The sequence below is a fragment of the Galeopterus variegatus genome, unplaced genomic scaffold (genome assembly GCF_000696425.1).
Source record: "Galeopterus variegatus unplaced genomic scaffold, G_variegatus-3.0.2 Scaffold4504, whole genome shotgun sequence".
In the NCBI taxonomy this organism is placed as follows: domain Eukaryota; kingdom Metazoa; phylum Chordata; class Mammalia; order Dermoptera; family Cynocephalidae; genus Galeopterus; species Galeopterus variegatus.
The window spans coordinates 83,254-103,670 of record NW_007730615.1 but is presented as its reverse complement, the minus strand read 5'-3'; positions in this window follow the sequence as shown (position 1 = coordinate 103,670).

The following is a 20,417-nucleotide window of genomic DNA, read 5'->3' as shown; positions in this document are numbered from 1 at the left end:
CGCCTTCCGCCCGGGCGCCGCGTGTCCCGCGACGGCCTGCGCCGTCCAGGCCCGCAGGAGCGCCCGGTCCTTAGCGAAGCGCCTGCCCGCGGCTCTCCGGGCTGTCCCTCTCTCGATGTCGGCTACGGACGCCAGCCGCGCCAAGCCCCGCCTCGCGTGGAACGTTCGCTCTGCGCAGTTGTAACCGCGGAGGGCGGCGCGGATTCCCTTCTTAGCTGCGTGCCCTCTCGGAGGGGAGGGGTCCGCATCCCGAAGGGTGCTTCCCTCACCCCGTCGTGTCTCCTCTACGCGCCTCCACCGATGAGGCCCATTGTGGCCAGGACAGAGATTTCCTCGGTTCACCTCAAGTAACCAGGGATGTTTGTTCCAGGCTGCACCTCTGCGTAAGGAAAAGTGGGATTTCTGTTGTGAGGCCCCCTCCCACCAGAAATGCACTTACACGCCACTGGTGCAGAAAAGGGCCGTTTATTCACTCCAGCTGGCCAGCGACCCTTGCCCAAGGAGCAACGAAGAGCGGCATGGGGCCTTGATCTTGTAGGGTTTTTAAAGGCAAAAACTACATCCCGTTGGCACACGGGTTTGTCCAGGTGCACAAAGCAAGCTAGGGAGCTAGGTCACAGAGGCCGGGAATGAGCCATTGGAGCAGTCACACATACGAGTTTTCATTGTGTATGGTTCCTGTTCCCATGTAATAATTCACTGTATATGGCTCCTGTTTCTATACAATTGTTTTTTGTTTCTATGAGAAGGTCAACGGTTTCTCATGCAGAAGGCGGGGGGTAGTCTGCAGGTCAGATGGGGCAAAATGGAGGTACTTAGATTAAGCAAGCAGTTCTACAGAAGCAGATAGAGTACGTTATGAGGGTAGGGAGCTCTATTTCATTTCAATGCAGAAATCACCTCAATCCATGAATAGCCAGCGCCCCAAGAAAAACCAGTAACTGGAACTACTGACCTCAGGGAGACTGGAACCTGAAACTCTTTCTGACCCCATGAGCTCTAGGAGTCAGTGGATGTTCAGACTAGTGCGTTTTCTCACTTATCTTCCCACAGTAAAGTGCCAATTTTCTAGCCAGTTCAAATTCCCAAGAGAGAAAATCTAATTAGCTTAATTGTGTCCCTGTTTGGGTACAAGCCACAATATCCAATTGTCCTTTCTCTAGTAGAATCCCCAACTTTTTAGGCTTCCCAGAGTAAAGATTCCATTTCTCATCATTTTTGCCTCTTGCCTGGGGGGCTGAGAGCAAAAGTGATTCTTACAGGAAAGAGAAGAACTTTCCTCTTGTCCCCACCTACCCCGACCAGAACACAGACAATAGGTCAAGCCAGCCTAACAGCCAGAGAGAGTCTCCCCACCCTTCCATCAGCAGGAGATGTGAGATAGTCAGGTTCCTTCAGAAGATGGTGTGTATGAAAGGCACCACCAGCTGACCTGTCTGGAATGCCAGGAAATACCTTTCTTGTTGCTAACCATCCCCATCACAGAAATCCCTTTTCCTTTGTTGCCAAATCAATTTTCAGTCTCGGTCCTTATTTCACTTTACCTATGGACAGCAGTTGATAAAACTTGACAACTCCCTGCTCCTGGAAAAACACTCTGGTTTTCTTCCTCCTTGACTGGTCACTCTTCAATCGCCTTAGGTATTTTTTTGTCTTCTCCCCAGCCTCTAAACCAGTGCTTCTCAAACTATCTGGATGAGAATCACCTGGAAGGCTTACTAAAACCCAATGCTGGACTCCACCCTCATTCGGGAGGTCTGGGGTGGGGCCTGAGACATTGCATTTCTAAAAAGTTCCCAGGAGAAGCTGAAGCTGCTTATCTGGAAATCAACTAAATGTTGCAGTTCCCCAGAGCTCAAACCTTGGGCCTCTCTTCTTTTTCTATCAACACTTAACTGCTTAGTTTAGTCTTACTCCTTATTCAGTCTAGATGCTCTAAATACTATGAAATGTGGCCAATTCCCAGTGTATATCTCCAGCCTGGCCTTCTTCCCTGGCTTTGAGCTGTCTCTTCAACCTCTTTGCTTGATGTTTAATAAATGTCTCTAATGTAGCACGTTTGAAACTGAACTTGTGCTGTTCCTCCTCCCCCACTGCCATCCGTCTTCCACCTGTAGTTTTCCTCACCTCAGTAATTGGCAACTCCATCCTTCTTGTTGCTCAGTTCAAACACCTTGTCATTCTTTTTATCTCACACACCACATCCAGTTCCTCAGCAAACCCTGTTGGCTGTACTCTCAAAATATATGCAGAATCTGGCCTCTTCTCACCACTAGCACCCTGACCCAAGTCGCCATCATCTTTTGCCTGGATCACTGCAAATGCCTCCTAACTAGTCCCACTCCTACTCTTACCCTGCACATTGTTTTCTCAGTACAGTGGCTACCCCATCTCAGTAAAAGCCAAATCCCTTACAGTGGCCCACAGGCCCTTCATAATGTGCACCATCCACTCCCACTGGTTCGCTGGTGTAATCTGTGACTTTCCCCTCACTTGTTCTGCTGCAGCTACATTAGCCTCCTTGTCGTTCTTCAATCAAGTGGAGCTTGCTTCCACCATGGAGACTCTGTGCTTGTTCCCTCTGCCTGGATAGCTTTCCCCTTAATGGCCACATGGCTTGCTCTCTCACCTCCTCCAAGCCTTGGTTCACCTTCTCTGTGAAGTTTTCTCTGATCACGTTACTTTTATTTTTCTCTGATAGCATTTCTCTCTTTCTAGTATATAATTATTTATTTTTATTTTTTAGATGTCCCCCAACACACATATAACAGAAACTAAGCTCTATGGGGCAAAAAGTATCCCCAGAGTATTTACGAGTACTTAGGTGATCAATAACTGAATGAGAGTATGCTCTTTTCTGTACTTTGCAGAGAAGGTAAAAGTGCCTGAAACTAATACTGTCCTCATTGCTTTTCTTAGATTTCATCCGTGTGCTTTTGGAAAACTTGGACTTCCTTCATAACCCTGCTTTTATTTATGTAGGCCCTACTTTAGAATAACGTGGCCCTGGACACTAGCATGCCCGCTCCCCTCTCCCCAGCAAAAAATTAGTGTCACACAACAGTAGAGTGGATTTGGAACACCTTGGAATAAAAACCCATCAGTCCCCAGTGAGTGCCCATTGTCTCTTACAGGTGGATTGTCCTTGAGTTCTTCTAAATTTAGTGAGGGCCACTATTTCCTTCTAGTCTGCCTTTGGGTTTGCCACAACATCCTGTCAGGAAAGCATCCCGGCCTTCCTTAAGAAGTTATAGTGCCATAAAAGGCCATTTACTTTGATGTGAAAGTTGATGTTGAGAGAAATGAATGAGGAATCTGTTAATCACCATGGAAGAGGGCAAAACCAAAATTAGAAAGAAAGGATTTGGGTGGCAAACAGGTGAAGGTTTGGGGGACATGAAATTCAACAGAAGAGAGAGGTGTTAATGGTCTCAGATAGTGAGAGAGGAAGTCAGACTTGAGACAGGAAATCAGGCTTGGAATGAAACAGCAAAGGGAGTAAATTGGGCATGTGCCTCATGCCTGGTCATGTTACCTTAGGCCTCTGGACAGACTCTCAGTTTTTGCCCCACCTCAGCTGTCAGAGCCTCTGAACACACAGCTGTTCAACTGCACCACTGCAGCTGGACAGTTACCTGCCTGAGGGTGTCAGGATCTCCCCCTTGCCTGCCACAGGCCGAACAGCTGCATGCCTCAGGTTTCTGGCTCCTTGCACCTCTTCCAGGCTTGTTCCAGTGCCACATGATGGGTTGTGGGATCAGACTTCCCTAGGGGTGGCTGGATAATGCAACCTGAAGGAGGGAATGTAAGGGAGACAGAGGGAGCTGGTCAGATAAATTTCTTCTTTCCTTCACCCATCAGTTGCTCCAAGGCATGGTTTCTCCACATAGAGATGTCTTTCAGAGCCAAATAGGTGCACTTGCTGGATAATTATCTCTCTTCTCAGCTTGTGAAGTAGAAGCCAACAGGACCACCTTGCTTTTCTTCCCATCCCTCCCTGCTACTTCCTTTTTCTCACTCTTGCTGCCCTAGGCTTAAGAGCACCAGCTAGGAGCATGGCCATCTCTGATCCCCTAGTCCCTCTAATGATAGCATTATTTCAAAGGGGACCTATGGGTCGGAGTGCTGATTCATGGAGCAGCCAGGACCGGTGGTTAGGACCAGGCAATGAAGGCAGAGGCACGGGCCTGGATCAATGAGGAGGAGCCTAAAGACAAGCCACTGGGAGAGGATGACAGAGGGTCTCTGGTCCTAGTACAAGGAATTTCAAGGAAGCAAAATGCCTTAGTGTCTTAGTGATGCTCAAGGAACATTAGTGTCAGTGGCCAGGTATTTAAAGAACTCTAATATAGGGCAGCAGGAATTCACACATAAAATTTCTGACCATTCATCAGAATGAAGGAGTCACGCTGATGGTAGAGGAGCTGGCACAGCAGTCCAGAAAAGAGCCACAGAATAACACCAAGATGGCTGCTGACTTCACAAGCATAAACTGATATAGATTTCTGGAACCTGGTAAGTGCTGATCTGGTATTTTATCTGGCATTTGGGAGAGGAAACCATGAAGACTGAAGAATGCAAAGGTGTCTGATATACAGAGGTCAATGTAGACAGTTTCTATCAAGCCAAGTGATACAGTGGTCTGCGTCCACTTTGCCCAGACACAGGACATTCAGGGTTGGTTTCAGCCTGTCCTTGGTTTGCTAATATATGCTCGGTTTATTCACCCAACAATAGCTAAAAGAGTATTATGGATTCTTTGAAACTCATAAAGTTAAAGTTACTTATTCAACTGAAGGGAGTCTTACTCCAACTATGCTTCTATCTAATAGACTTTGATTTTTTGTTTTGTTGTTTGTTTTTTTCCCCTTGGCGGCTGGCCAGTAAGGGGATGTGAACCCTTGACCTTGGTGTTATCAGCACCATGCTCTAACCAATCTAATAGACTTATGACTTTTCAAGGGAGTAATAGAAAACTCCCATTTCCTAGCAAGTTAGCTGTTGGGGGTTATCGGGAAAGAAATATTGGGAATAGGCATTGTGAGGGAAAACAATAGACCTTTATATGAAACACACCTTCCAGCTAATATATCATCCTCTTGCACCAAGACACATCATGTTCCCTTTCACACACCCCAAACAACAGAAAGAGACAAGCAGTAGACGTGGAGGGTTATTAGGCGTCTCCACAGCCAGGTATGATTAACAGCCAAGAGCTACATAAGCAAGTTAGCCAACCTCAAATAGTGCAATTATGTATCTTTTATTTATAATTCATTCTCTGTGTACTATTAAAAGACAATTATATATGGATAAATGGATATGTTTTTAGTAGGAGCAGCAGATAAGTTGGACTTAAAAACAAGCCATGCAAAAGGATATTTGAAGGACTGGGGATTGAGTTACCAGATGCTTATGAAAGATTTGCAAAGAATTATGCTGGGCTATAGGGACAGGGAAGATCCGCACCTTTCTCCTCCATCACCATTATTTTGCCACAATTAGCTACAACCCTGGAGTCATCAGTGTTCTGGAACTGATCACAAAGGATGTGGTCCATGATGCTTCTGAGGTCAGGCCAGCCTCACAGTAAGGTACTGTCCACCTCCCCTCTGGTCCTGGTCTGAGGCAGTGTTCTCTCTGGGTGGCAGTTAGCTCCCTTTCTGCTGAATCTATGTATTGCCTTGGAAAGTTTAATGGGAATTTCCTTTGGCTGTGAATATAGTGGTTAATTACAAAAGAGTTTATCAGGCATTTTCTATTTTTCTCCTCTGCTATCCTTAAAGCATGGCTTATCTCCTCACATTCACAAGATGGCTGCTAGAGTTCCAGTCGCTAAACCCACATTCCAGGGAGAAGGGAAGGGCAAGGCCGAAAGGGAGTTTCCTAGTGTTGCTCTCTCTTTTAAGGTGCCTTTCAGAAGTCTTATCCAACAAATTCTGATTATATCCGTGTATCATTGGCCTGATATTTGATATATCAATATTTAATTGGCTAGATTAGCTACACTTAGCTTCAAGAGAGGCTGAGAAATATAGTTGGGCACTCTGCTGCTCAGAATAGAATCAGAATTCCTATTGTTCAGAAAGATGTGAAGAATGACTTCTGGTTAGACGACTACAGCATCAGCCGTAGGAAGCATTACTCAGTGCTCGTTGTCAGCACTTCAGATATCGCACGTTAATTTATCACAAGGTTCTATAAAGTGACTTGGTAAGTTGAACTGCTGATCCTAGGATACTTGGTCATTTGTCTCTTCTGTAGACTCTACAAAGATTTTGTACCCATGTATGATGGAAAGGAATCCATGTCCTTACAAGGTGCCTGCCTCATGTTCCACAGGCTTTGGTACTGCCAGGGGGCAGATCTTTGGTCACCATGGGGACTGATTTTTTTGTGGCTTCTGCTACTGGGATTCACCATCACTCCATTTGTCCTGCCTAACATTCCAGGTTTCTGCTCATTATCAGGATGAGAGAAAAGAAGTCCGTGCTAATTCTCTATACTTCATCCATGAGAGTGCCAATGTGGCACAAGAAATTAAAATAATTGTGCTTTTTAAAAAAATACTAGACATCAAAAACCCATCCTCCTCCTGGTGCTTATGCTCTCTTAGCTTCTCTCTGGAATTACTGTTTTATTACTAAGGAGGAATTCGCAAAGATGTAGATGTGAAGGATCCAATCGATGTCTTTGTTGTGTAGGAGTGGACAGGACAGTGTATTTTAGTTTCATGATACTGATGTTGAGGGCAAGAGGGAGGACACCACATGTGATAGGACTTGGCAGCTTGGCTTTCAGCCACATCCTCATGTCCATTGCTTTGGTACTGAAGGATGACCAGTCATGGATGAGCTAGGTCTGGAGTTAACGTTGGCTTTGTGGTATTCTCTGAGATTAGACATAGCCCTATTTCCTGGTCGTGGCCTCTTCAGCCTGGGACTCTGCCCAGCAGCCATGGCTGCGCTGGCTGCTGCAAATGGACTCTGATTTTTTTGACATGAATATTCTTCCCTTCAGCAGCTACGAGTGAACACGCGATGAGAAAGGAAAGGTGGTGTGTCTGGGGTGTTCATGGAATGGTAGAACCAGACTAGGGAATGTTAGTCATCAATGAAATTAAACAAAGATAAAAACGACAACAACTACCCTAGAAACGAGCATAGCTGGATGATGGGTTAGTCTACCACAGCCCAGAGGTCAGGCTATGAGGCTAGAAGGGCCAAAGTTTAGGGAATCTAAGGGTCCTGAGAGCTGAAGTGGAGAATAAGAGCTTTTAGCCAACATCAGAGCTCCAGGAAGCTACGTGAGGAGTGGGCTAAGAGCTAACAAGAAGCGAGGCTAATAGTAAAGGCATTTTCAGTCTTAAGTAGATATAAGCTTGATGTTTATTTTCTTACTGATGTTTCTAATTCTGTAAAGTGTTTTGATTTGGGGCTCAAGTTTTCATGACTAGGTAGGTATTCACTCATTCAGAAAATGTGTGACAAGTGCCAGGCACAACAATGAGGACACAACAATGCACAGATGTGGAACATTTCCTGTCCTCATGGAACATGTAATCCAGCAATAAATAAGTAAATAAAATATATGATGCCTATTTTAGGGCCCCCTTCAAATACTTACGAAGAATATTTTGGTGGCTGGCCGGTATGGGATCTGAACCATGACCTTGGTGTTAAAATGCTGCACTCTAACCAACTGAGCTACCCAGCCTGCGCCAACCCCCTCTTTTTAAACTTATATTTATTTATTTTATGAGGGAGGGGATGGCTGGCCAGTACAGGAATCTGAACCCTTGACCTTGTTGTTACAAGGTGGCTCTCTAACCAACTGAGCTAACCACACAGCCCTCCTACAAAGGATATTGATTGGGGAGCTTCTGACCAATTTGGGGATCCTCAGAGTGTTATCTCAAATGTGAGGCATCCCAGGTGAAATCTACAGCATGGTCCATTGAGACTATTTATTGAGACCGATACCAAAAGGAAACATGAGAATAAGCAGTAGTTAGAAGGTGCTCAGGGCTGGCCCGGTGGCACACTGGAGAGTGTGCCGCTTGGGAGCGTGGCGGTGCTCCCACCGAGGGTTCAGATCCCATGTGGAGACCAGTTCCCGCTCACTGGCTGAGCGTGGTGCGGGCGCAACACCGAGGGTTGCGATCCTGTTGCCGGTCCCCGGTACGGGTGCGACACCGAGGGTTGCGATTCAGTCAGTAAAAAAAAAAAAGAAGGTGCTCAAACATAAATCTTTATTATCTTGAACAAAAGCATCTTAAGTCTCTATGGGATTGCTTACCTGGCTGAAGTACATGATATTCTGATATTCCGTGATATTATGAAGGCTGTTTGGCATAATACTCAAGTTGGATGACAGAGGACTTACACCTGAAAACTTTCCCACACGTGCATTCATAGGGCTTCTCTCCAGCGTGCACTCTCTGATGTTGACTAAGCCATCTTTACCGGAGGAAGGCTTTCCTACATTCAGTACATTTATAGGACTTGTCTCCCACTATGTATTTTCTGATGCCAATTAAGGGATGAGCAGTCAAAGAAAACCTTCCCACACTCATTACACTCGAAAGGAGTCTCTCCAGTGTGCACTTCTCTGTAGTGAATGAGGGATGAATGTCAGACAGAGCATTGCCACACCCCTTGCATTCACAGGGCCACTCTCCAGCATGAGTGAGCTTATGGCGAGCAAGAATGTTTTTCTGGCTAAAGGACTTCCCACATTCTGTACATTCATAAGGACTTTCTCCAGTATGAATTCTCTGATGTCGAGTAAAACATGAGTGGACAAAAAAGGCCTTGCCCTATTCATTACATTGAAAGGGCTTTTCTCTAGTATAAGTTTGCTGATGTTCAGCGAGAGTTAGTCAATCATCATAGAAAGTTTTCCACATTCATTGCATTCAAAGGGGCTCTTCCCAGAGTGAGACATCAGATGTTTTTTAAGCCCGCTCCTATGGCAGAAGGCTTTCCCGCATTCTTGACAGTCATAGGGCTTCTCTCCAGTGTGAGTCCTCGGAGGAGGGGTGAGGGATAAGTGGTTACATAAGGTCCTCCCGCATAGGCTGCATTCAGAGTTCCTCGCCTTACTGTCAGTTTCCTTGGCAGGAGTTGATCCTCGCCTGGAGTCCTCCTTGGGGAAAGATTTGCTCAAAGTTTCCCCTAAAAGATTTTCCTTCTTTCTGCCCTCAGGTTTTTCAGGGCCAAGTGCAGGATCCAGAGGATCATCTTTTCTGAATTTTTCCATTACTGTCATTCGCGACTTTAGTTTTTTAGAAACATCCTGTCTTCAAGTTGAGTCCTGGCTCTTAGGTCTAGCCTTCTAGTCTAAAACGAATACAAAACAGATCATTGGCTTTCAGTGCTAGGGAAAAAGAAAATGTTGTATATGTAAATAGAAGAACACATACAAAATATTGCCTGATTTATTGGTAGTGAAACTGCCTAAGTATAGTTGGAACTGATTTATTTCCCTGTCTCAGGTTATCTTCAGTTGTCTTGTTGCAGGATGTAAGCTGAATGTGTGCAAAGAGAAGAACCTTGTTCTCCAGATGAACTTGAGCACCACAGAAACCAAAAATATCCTGGAAATTGAATCACCAGAGCCTTTCAGGAAGCAAGAATTTCTTCAACAAAGAACATCACGCATCTAGAAGTTTCATCACCATCGATGGTCTGACTTGGAGCTAGCCAATCAACTTATACCCTGTGGTATGGCCTGATTTGGAGCTAGCCAATCAATTTTCCCTAGTACACCTTAAAACCTGCCCAGCGCCTGGATTGGGGAGACAGATTTGAGAGTGCCTTGCCTCCTCTCTCCTTGCTGGTCACCTCACAATAAAGCCTTTCTTTTCTCAAAAACCATTGTCATAGTATTGGCTTCTGTGTGCATTGGGCAACAAGTCCTTGCTTCATAAGATTAGCTCCTTAAAAACACTAGGGAGAGGCTGAAATGGCAGAGGAAAACAGAAGAATAGAGTAAAAGTGGAAGGTGGGCATTTAGACCACTAAAAAAGTTTCAGTTATTCATCCATTAGATACTGATTATCTAATGTGCCTATTAAGTGCTAGGCACAGTAAAAGTCACTGGGACTCTAAAGAAAAAGACATGGTCCCTGCCCTCATGATGCTTATATTCTACTAGACAGATGACAAGGAATAAACACACAAAATATGAGGGTACTTCAAAAAGCTCATAAAAAATGGAATTAAAAGATAATATGACCACTCCTGAGAGAAATTAGAGAGGATACAAGAAGATGGAAAGACATCCCATGCTCCTGGATTGGAAGAATCAATATAGTGAAAATGACTATACTACCCAAAGTAATATACAAATTTAATGCAATCCCCATCAAAATTCCTATGACATTTCTCTCAGAAATGGAAAGAACTATACAGTCATTTATCTGGAATAACAAAAGACCACGAATAGCCAAAGCAACGCTGAGCAAAAAAAAATAAAGCTGGAGGTATTACTCTACCTGACTTTAAACTATACTACAAAGCCACAATAACCAAAACAGCATGGTACTGGTACAAAAACAGAGACACTGATCAATGGAATAGAACAGAACACCCAGAAATCAACCCACGCACTTACTGCCATTTGATCTTCGACAAAGGCATCAAGCCTATTCACTGGGGTCGGGACTCCCTCTTCAGCAAAGGGTGCTGGGATAACTGGATATCCATTTGCAGGAGATTGAAACTAGACCCATATCTCTCACCATGTACTAAAATCAACTCAAAATGGATCAAGGATTTAAATATACACCCCGAAACAATAAAACTTATTAAAGAAAACATAGGAGAAACCCTTCAGCAAATAGGGCTGGGCACAGACTTCATGAATATGACCCCAAAAGCACGGGCAACCAAAGGAAAAATAAACAAATGGGATTATATCAAACTAAAAAGCTTCTGCACAGCAAAAGAAACAATTAACAGAGCTAAAAGACAGCCAACAGAGTGGGAGAAAATATTTGCAAAATACACATCTGACAAAGGACTAATATCCAGAATATATAAAGAACTCAAACAACTTTACAAGAAAAAAACAAGCAACCCAATCAAAAAATGGGCAAAAGAGCTAAGCAGGCATTTCTCTAAAGAAGATATACAAATGGCCAACAGTCATATGAAAAAATGCTCAACATCACTCAGCATCCGGGAAATGCAAATCAAAACCACACTGAGATACCATCTCACCCCAGTTAGGATGGCAAAAATCCAAAAGACGCTGAAAGATAAATGCTGGCGTGGTTGCGGAGAAAAAGGAACTCTCATACATTGTTGGTGGGAATGCAAAATGGTGCAACCCCTATGGAAAATGGTTTGGAGGTTCCTCAAACAGCTGAAGATAGATCTACCATACGATCCAGCTATCCCACTACTGGGAATATACCCAAAGGAATGGAAATCATCAAGTCGAAGGTATACCTGTTTCCCAATGTTCATTGCAGCACTCTTCACAATAGCCAAGAGCTGGAATCAGCCCAAATGTCCATCATCGGATGAGTGGATATAGAAAATGTGGTATATCTACACAATGGAATACTACTCAGCTATAAAAACGAATGAAATACTGCCATTTGCAACAACATGGATGGACCTTGAGAGAATAATATTGAGTGAAACGAGTCAGGCAGAGAAAAAGAAATTCCACAGGTTCTCACTCATTGGTGGGAGCTAAAAAATAAACAAATTAATTCACCCACATACACACACAAAAAAAACCGGGGGTGGGGTGGGGAAGAAGATATAACAACTATACTTTTATGAAGTTGTTACAACAAGCAAACGGAAAGGACATTCTTGGGGGGGAGGGGAGAGAGGGAGGAGGGAGGGAGGTGTCGGTGATGGGCCATAAAAATCATATACATTGTATATTGACGAAATAAAAATTTAACGAAGAAAAAAAAAGATAATATGGCTTTTTTCATGAACTTTTTGAGGACCCCTTGTAGAACAGAGGGTGATGAATAAAGGAAATAATAAGTGGGAGCTGGAGTGGGGGCTGCTTTAGAGCAACCCTAGACAATGGTCATCTAGCAGTGATACTTAAGCTAAGAACCTGAAAGAAGCTGACCATGTGAACAGCCCAAAGAGGAGCATTTCAGGGAGAGGTACATGCCAAAGAGGAGATACGCATAGATGCATATGAAGGACCAGAGCAGTTTGTTACGTGTTGAGGAGTGTAAACAGCAGGGAACAAGTGGGCAGACAGGCCAGCACCTGAGAAAGCGAACTGTCAATGATTACTGCATGGAAGCTAAAAGGAAAAGGAAGGAGATATAGCAAAAGATAAGCAGGAAAGATGAGAAAGTGATTAGAGTTGAAATAAAGATAGGCCTCAACCCTGTCCTCCTATACTCCCCCCACCCAAAAACCTACAGGAGGGGCCTTGCTGTGCACAGCTCCACGTATTCGTTCATCTGACAAATATCTGAGTGTGTGCTATGTACCAGGTAATGTTTAAAGACAATAGTGACAACATAGAACAAAAAAATCTCTGGTAGAATTTACAGTTTAATTGGGGGTGGACGTGAAGTGACCATTAAAAAAAAGAAGTAAAAATATAGTATGTCAGGGGCGAGAGCTGGGAAGAGAGGTGGGTAGTGCAGGGGCTGGGGAGGGGAAGAGAGTTCTGTTTTAGGTAGTGTGGCCAGGGAAGGGCTGATTGAGAAGAGAGAAGACTAGAAAAAGGTGCTGAGAAAGCCCTGGGGCTATCTGGGGCACGTTTGTAGGGCAGGGCCCAGGATAGCCATGACCATCTCCACAGGCCTACGCGGCCCCAAGGAGTGACCTGTTGGCTCAGTCCCTCTGCCTAGTCCATGCAGACCCAGAGAAGTACTTCCTGGGGCTTCCTGAAAATCAAGTTTGCACGGCTCTTCACCTGCCTTCAACTGGAAAATCACATCAGGTCAGGAAATAGAAGTCCTGTTCACAAAGAATGAAATGAGACATGGCTGTGTGAGATGGAAATGCATAGCTGTCACAGGATTGAATAACAGCCCTTTACTCTCTGGGAAGGAAAATGAAACTATCCAGAAAGAAGGTGCTAATCTCCAGAGTGAAATATAAATCACTCGGAAGAAAAGCAGGATGGACTTTCTAGGAAATCTGAATTAGATCTGTTTGAAGTGGTTCACTTAGTGTTTCCCTGGTAAGTATCCGGGAATGTTGCCCAGACAGAATTAGTTTTCTCGTGGGTCGAGGAAGGGTTCTTGGCTTAGAGGAACAGAATATGAAAAAGTTTCTGCACCTCAGGGAAAACATCACGAAGCCATTGTCTTTTGTAGTTTTTGAAATAATAAACTTGAATCCCTTACTTATATTTCTGTGCAATTTTATTGACTTTGATAAAACTACAAATCAAACTGGAAGAGTTTCAGAAATGTAATCATACACAGATAATATAAAACACTTAAAACTGTAAACATCAATTATAAATTTTTTAGAAATTGTTAAAAAGATAAATTATGACCTCAGCTTTTAAAAATGAAAATTAGTGACATTTTTAATTGCTTCATTTTCTATATTTAGTTTTAAAATGCATTATGAAATGCTTAAAAATACAAAAGGCATAAAGACAAAAAACAAACACCTATGAAGCCACCACTTAATTTAAGAAATAAACCCTGACCCTAAGACTGACCCTTCCCTCTTCTCCTCTCTCTTCCCCCCATGAGGTAACAACTGTACTAAACCTGGTGTTCATCGCTCCACGTAGTCAAGAACATGTTCCTCATTTTTTTGTAGTTTTAAAAATATTTTAAAATATCCCATATTTACTGTAGAGAATGAGGAAATATAAAAAAGGAAAAGTCACCTGTAAGCTTTCTAATCAAATATAATTAGGAGTGATATTTTGGTGTTGATCCTTCCAGACTTTTCCTATGCATATAGATATATGTTGTAAGTGTACTCAAGTTCCAAACATTTTGTAGCCTGTTTTATCATTTACCAAAATATCGTTAATATCTTTCCAACTCTGTAAATATCATCACTGTCAAGGCCCATACTGTCCGTCATGGGTGTACAGTAATTTATTGACTTAAATCCCTGCTACCATCTATCTATGTTGTTTCCATTTTCTCACAATTTTAGGCAAGGTTGAGATCAACACTTACCTGATTTTTTTCCCTAGGACAATTCCTGGAAGAGAGGTTGTGCATTTCAGTCTTACATAATACACTATTTTACCTAAAGCTAGGGTCTCAGTCCAACCTTCACCTATCCTGCAGACTCTATCCTAATCAGAAAAGCCATTTCCTAGCCCAGCAGTGACCACTGAGCTGCTGCAGGAAGCACTCTGGGCTCTCTTGAGCCAGGGCAGTGGGGGGCCTTGGGCCTCGGCCACACCCCCCTGACATGTGCAACCAGCCCAGCCACCACCACCAAGCTGCAGCAAGAAGGGCCCTGGGTTCCCAAGCTGGGGTGGTGGCGGGCAAGGGCTTTTGCCACACCCCCGACATCTGCACCCATCCTGGCAATGGCCAAGCCAATGCTGGAAGCCCCCCCCCCCGTCTCCCCTGTGGGAATGAGGGGGGTGCCACAGGCCTCAATCCCACTGCTTTTCCTTCCTCCTTCTTCCATCCCATTTCCTTCCCCTTTCTCCTCTCCCCCTCCCTCCCAACTGCTCTGCAACAACATGCTAGAATGTTAAAAATAATATTAATAAAATTACACTTTCCCTTGGGCTGCAGGATGAGACTTTACTGACACAACAGGCACATCCCTGGCCTTACTTTCTTGCCCCTGACCTTAGGAACTTCTGTGACTTGGACTCAGCAGCTATCCTTAAAACCACCTGTAGAGCTAGGGCCAGGGTCTGGAGCTCACAGACCCTTCGAGCCCATTCACAAAACCTTCACATGCAGGTCTGTGAGCTAGATAACAGGAAAATGTCCTTGGAGCCTTGGTTGAAGAAAGAATAGTCATTATTTGGCACACACACTTCTAAGAGCTAGGCAGTCCAAAGAGAAACTGAGCAGCTGCCAGCAAAGTAAACATGCTCTATTTTTAGACATGAGCTCTGCCTGCCAGCAGTTCAGAGCCGCTCCACACACCGAAGAACACACAAGAATAGCAACAAGCCAAAAGATACAGGGGCACACATGCACACTACCTCCACCCGCTCACAACTTGTTTACAAAGAATGTTCTGCACCACCCCCAACTGGACCCAAAGCTAGGGGGCCTGACTGAACTATATTTTCCTCACAATCCATCCCTTCAGGGTCCCTTGTGGTACAATCTATGTTTTCAGAATCTTCTGCAATATTCCCTCACTGAGGATAAATGACCCTTATATTCATATAACCTATCGTTTGTTCAATAAGCCTTAAGGATATCACCTGGGCCACGAGTGTTACATTAAACAAGGACTGCCACACCCCCAGCTCTTGAATTATTTGGACCAACTGGGCATATGTTTGCCATTTACTAACAATCCTGGGCAGTTCTCCAGCATTTGCCCACATGGTTCAGGCAGCTGCATTCACCCAGTCCATTAAATAGTGATTACCTGGCCCTTGTGCACACCTGTGGCTATTCTGCAGCCACTACCTCAGGGACGGGTGCATGGTGTTGGAGGCCAATTTTTCCACCTCCTCACCAGAGCACATCACACTATCCACCCCTAGGTCCCATAACTGCAACAGCAAAGCAGCCAGGGGCTCCCCACTGTTTCTGCTGGAACTGTTTCCCCAAATCAACCAATTCAACCTGGGTATATGGGACATAGGTGGTGAATTGGGTCACCTGTGGATTTCCCACTGGTTGTCTGCCCAGTCCCATAGGCTGCTTGCATCTCACTTTCTGATGTATGACAGGTCGTGCCTAGAGACACACGGTCCGCCCCAACTCACCACTGGGTCTTCTTCCCTGGTGTGAGAAGCAGGAGTGGCCAGTCGCTGCATGTCATCCTCCAGGACATCTATCTGTGCTTCCAATGGCTCTGCTTTCTGCTTCGAATCTTCCAGTCGCTGAACATCACCCTCCAGGACAGTTATCCGTGCTTCCAACAACTCTGCTTTCATCTTCAAATCTTGATCAGTTTGCATAGTGAGCAGTAGCCAGGCTCCAGTCAGCAGAAAAATGGCCACCAGTCCCCACATGCTCAAGGAGAGCCACATTTCCTCCCCCTCCCAAGGGGTTCTCCGTTGTAGTGCCTGGTCTATGCTGCCTTGCAGTACAGTGAGCAGCAACCAGACCCCAGTCAACAGGAAAGTGGCCACAGAGCACAAACACATTCAAAAGCAGCCACATTTCCTCCTTTTCCTAAGGGCTTTTGGCTCCTGTACCTGCTCAGAATCCTGCTACAGACTACACCAATTGTAGAGCTAGGGCGAGGGTCTGGAGCTCACAGACCCTTCGAGCCCATTCACAAACCCTTCACGTGCAGGTCTATGAGCTAGGTAACAAGAAAAGATCCTTGGAGCCTTGGTTGAAGAAAGAATAGTCTTTATTCAACACACACACTTCTAAGAGCTAGGCAGTCCAAAGAGAAACTGAGCAGCTGCCAGCAAAGTCCCAAGAAAAAACTGAGCAGCTGCCAGCAAAGTAAACATGCTCTATTTTTAGACATGAGCTCTGCCTGCCAGCAGTTCAGAGCTGCTGCTCCACACACTGAAAAACACACAAGAATAGCAACAAGCCAAAAGCTACAGAGGCACATGGGCACTACCTCCACCCCCACACAACTTGTTTACAAAGAATATGCTGCACCACCCCCAATTGGCCCCGAAGCTAGGGGGCCTGACTGAGCTATTCTATTTTCCTCACAATCCACCCACACATTCCATTCTAATTGCTGTTTGGTTCATCAGCCTGTGCTGGTCTAGGAGCTTCTGCTGTTATCTTAAGCTTTCTTCTCTCATTTTAAAAACTGTCTGTAGTTCCTTTTCTGACAAGATTCTGTATGCTCTCTATACCTTCCTCCTCCTTCATTGTTGGTCTTTATGACTATACATATAACAACACCTGAAAAACATAAGAGATAATATTCTCAAGGGAAACATTCGCTTATCTGACAGAAGATTTTTCTGAGAAACTGAAAGACCCTTACACGAGAGGAGCCAGGAAAAATGATCTCCTAAGACTTGCCCACATGGGATGCCAGAACAATATTCTCCTGCTTCTATCACAAACAGACTCCTTCTGTTGCAAGATGGAGTCAGGGTCCAGTAGGAAGGTCAGAAGGGTAGAAAAAGAGGGAAAGAAATTAGTGGTAAAGACACCCATTGGCGCCCATCTGACTGTATGTGATAGACTGCTATACAATCTATATTAGTCCATTTCTGTTGCATATAACAAAATACTTGGAACTGGGTGATTTATAAGAAAATGAAATTTATCACTTACAGTTTTGGAGGCTGGGAAGTCCAAAGTCCAGGGAACACATCTGGTGAGGGTCTTGGTGGTGGCAACGGTGACCCAGAGGTCTCACATGGCAGAAAATGATGGAGAAGGTTTTCTTTTAAAGCTCTCAGAGCCACACCCATGACCACCATTATCAGTCCATTCACTGTGGTGTGGTCCTACAATCTAATCACCTCATCAAGGTCTCACCTTTCAATGACCATCATAGGATTTCCCACCCTCAACAGTCACAGTTAGATTCAAGCTTCAGTGAGTTTGGGGGAGTGGGACATCCAGTCTACAGCACAATTCAATGGGATAAGTCACATTTGGCATCACTTTCTGGATTCAAACTATGGTCGTGATCCTCTACCAACCAGATTGTATTTCTTTTTTTTTCCTTTTTGTCTTTTTTACTGACCGGTAACGGGATCACAACCCTCGGTGTCACACCCGTACCGGGGACCGGCAACGGGATCGCAACCCTCAGTGTTGCGCCCGCACCGCGCTCAGCCAGTGAGCGGGAACCGGTCTCCACATGGGATCCGAACCCTCGACGGGAGCGCCGCCGTGCTCCCAAGCGGCGCACTCTCCAGTGTGCCACCAGACCAGCCTGTATTTCTTGTTAATGACTCGCGTGACCTGCTGGGTACTTAAGGGCTAATGACGGTGCTACCATCTCCCTCTCTCGCTCCTTTGGCTCTGTAGACAGAGAATCTAGATATGTCATCTTGAACATTTAGAATACCCAGTGTCAAGATTTTACTGACCGGTAACGGGATCGCAACCCTCGGTGTCGCGCCTGTACCGGGGACCGGCAACGGGATCGCAACCCTCAGTGTTGCGCCCGCACCGCGCTCAGCCAGTGAGCGGGAACCGGTCTCCACATGGGATCCGAACCCTCGACGGGAGCGCCGCCGTGCTCCCAAGCGGCGCACTCTCCAGTGTGCCACCAGACCAGCCTGTATTTCTTGTTAATGACTCGCGTGACCTGCTGGGTACTTAAGGGCTAATGACGGTGCTACCATCTCCCTCTCTCGCTCCTTTGGCTCTGTAGACAGAGAATCTAGATATGTCATCTTGAACATTTAGAATACCCAGTGTCAAGATTATACTTGTGCTTTCTGTGTTTGTGCGGAGCATCTGGCACGTGCCTGCAGGTGACCACAAATGGGGACTGGGATGGAACCAAGGCTGCTCTCTTCATCCATCAAGGGCTACACGGGTCTTGCATCTCTTCCTCCCTCCCTGGCTGCATGTTCTCGTTCTCCTCTGCACAGACAAGGCTCAGGGAGGTCTTTAACCCCAGTCCTCATGCATTTACTGATCCAATATGCGTGATCAACTGGCCATGGTCTTTGTGTCTCCTACTTGGAATTCTCGAGACACTTATTGGTTGTCAGCCATTGAGAAAATAATGGAATTAAATCGTGTTTCCACCGCTTGCCCTATCAGCTGTGGCCAAGGAGCAAGAACAAGAGCAGCTCTCAGAGAAAGGGACTGTGCGTGGCCAGGCCAGGCCTGCTGCTCTTTATAGTTTTCTTGATAGCAATATTTCAAGATGAGTGACATGCAACAAGCAGTGGCTATTGCATGCTCTGCTTAAGCTCTGCAAACACATCATGCTTTTCAAAGAAAAACACCTACCTGAGAAGGCGCAAAAAGGCTGCAGAGCGCCAGCCCAAAATGCTCTTAGAAAACTATGATTCCCAGGAGACTTCAGAGTGAAGGTGGGCTCCGAGGCCCCACCCTGAAGTCACCAGTGGGGTACTGGAGTGAGACATTAAGACGAAAGAACTGCTACATTTAGAGCAAAACTGAAGGAAATCCCAGAGTGAAGAACTGAAGCTGACTCGTAGCTCTGTCTGCCTGTCCCAGATGGATCCACCACCCTTCCATGGATGCCTCTGTTTCCTTGGCAGCCTTGGGTCCAGTTCTTCTGGAGGATATTTTAAAACCTCCTTTAGTCTCCTCATACACCTGCTACTTCATTCATTCCACCCCCGCCCCCCCGCACACACACTTGGGCTTTACAATTATACGAGTCAATAAGTTCCTTTAGGCTTAAGCAGGTTGAGATGGCATTTTCTTTCTCCTGCACATGAAAGTGTCCTTATACAGTTGTTAATGTCTTCTATTTTTTAAAAAACTTGTGATTAAAATACACATATACTATTTTAACCATTTTAAGCATGCAATTCATTGGCATTAAGTACATTCACATTGGACAACCATCACCTCCATCTGTCTCCATAACTCATTTTGCAAAATTGAAACTCTGTACTCATTAAACAATGACACCCCATTGTCCCTTCCCTCTAGCTGATGGTAATCACCGTTCTACATTCTCTTTTCTCTCTATGATTTTGACTACTTTAGATACCTCATATATATGGCATTTGTCCTTTTGTGACTGGCTTATTTCACTTACCATAATGTCTTTGAGGTTTATCCATGTTGTGTCAGAATTTCCTTTCTTTTTAAGGCCAATATTATTCCATTGTACATATATATATACATACCACGATTTGTTCATCCATTCATCTGTCAATGGGCACTTGGGTTGCTTCCACATTTGGCTATTGTGAATGCTGCTGCTATGACATAGACGTACAAATACCTGTTCAAGCCCCTGCATTCAATTCTTTTGGGTATACTCCCAGAAGTGGAACTGCTGGATCATATGATAATTCTTTCTTTATTTTTTTGAGGAGCTGCCACACTGTTTTCCATGTTGGCCACTTCATTTTACACTCCCACCAACATTGTTCAAGGGTTCCACTTTCTCCACATCCTTAGCAACACTAGTTATTTTGTTTTTGTTTTTTATGATAGCCATCCTAATGGTTGTGAATTAGTATCTCATTGTGGTTGTGATTTGCATTTCCTAATGATTGGTGATGTTGTACGTCTCCCATGAGCTTATTGGACATTTGTACATCTTCTTTGGAGAAATGTCTCTCCAAGTCCTTTGCCTATTTTTAATATCAGATTGTTTGTTATTCTTTTTTTTTTTTTTTTTTTTTTTTTTTTTTTT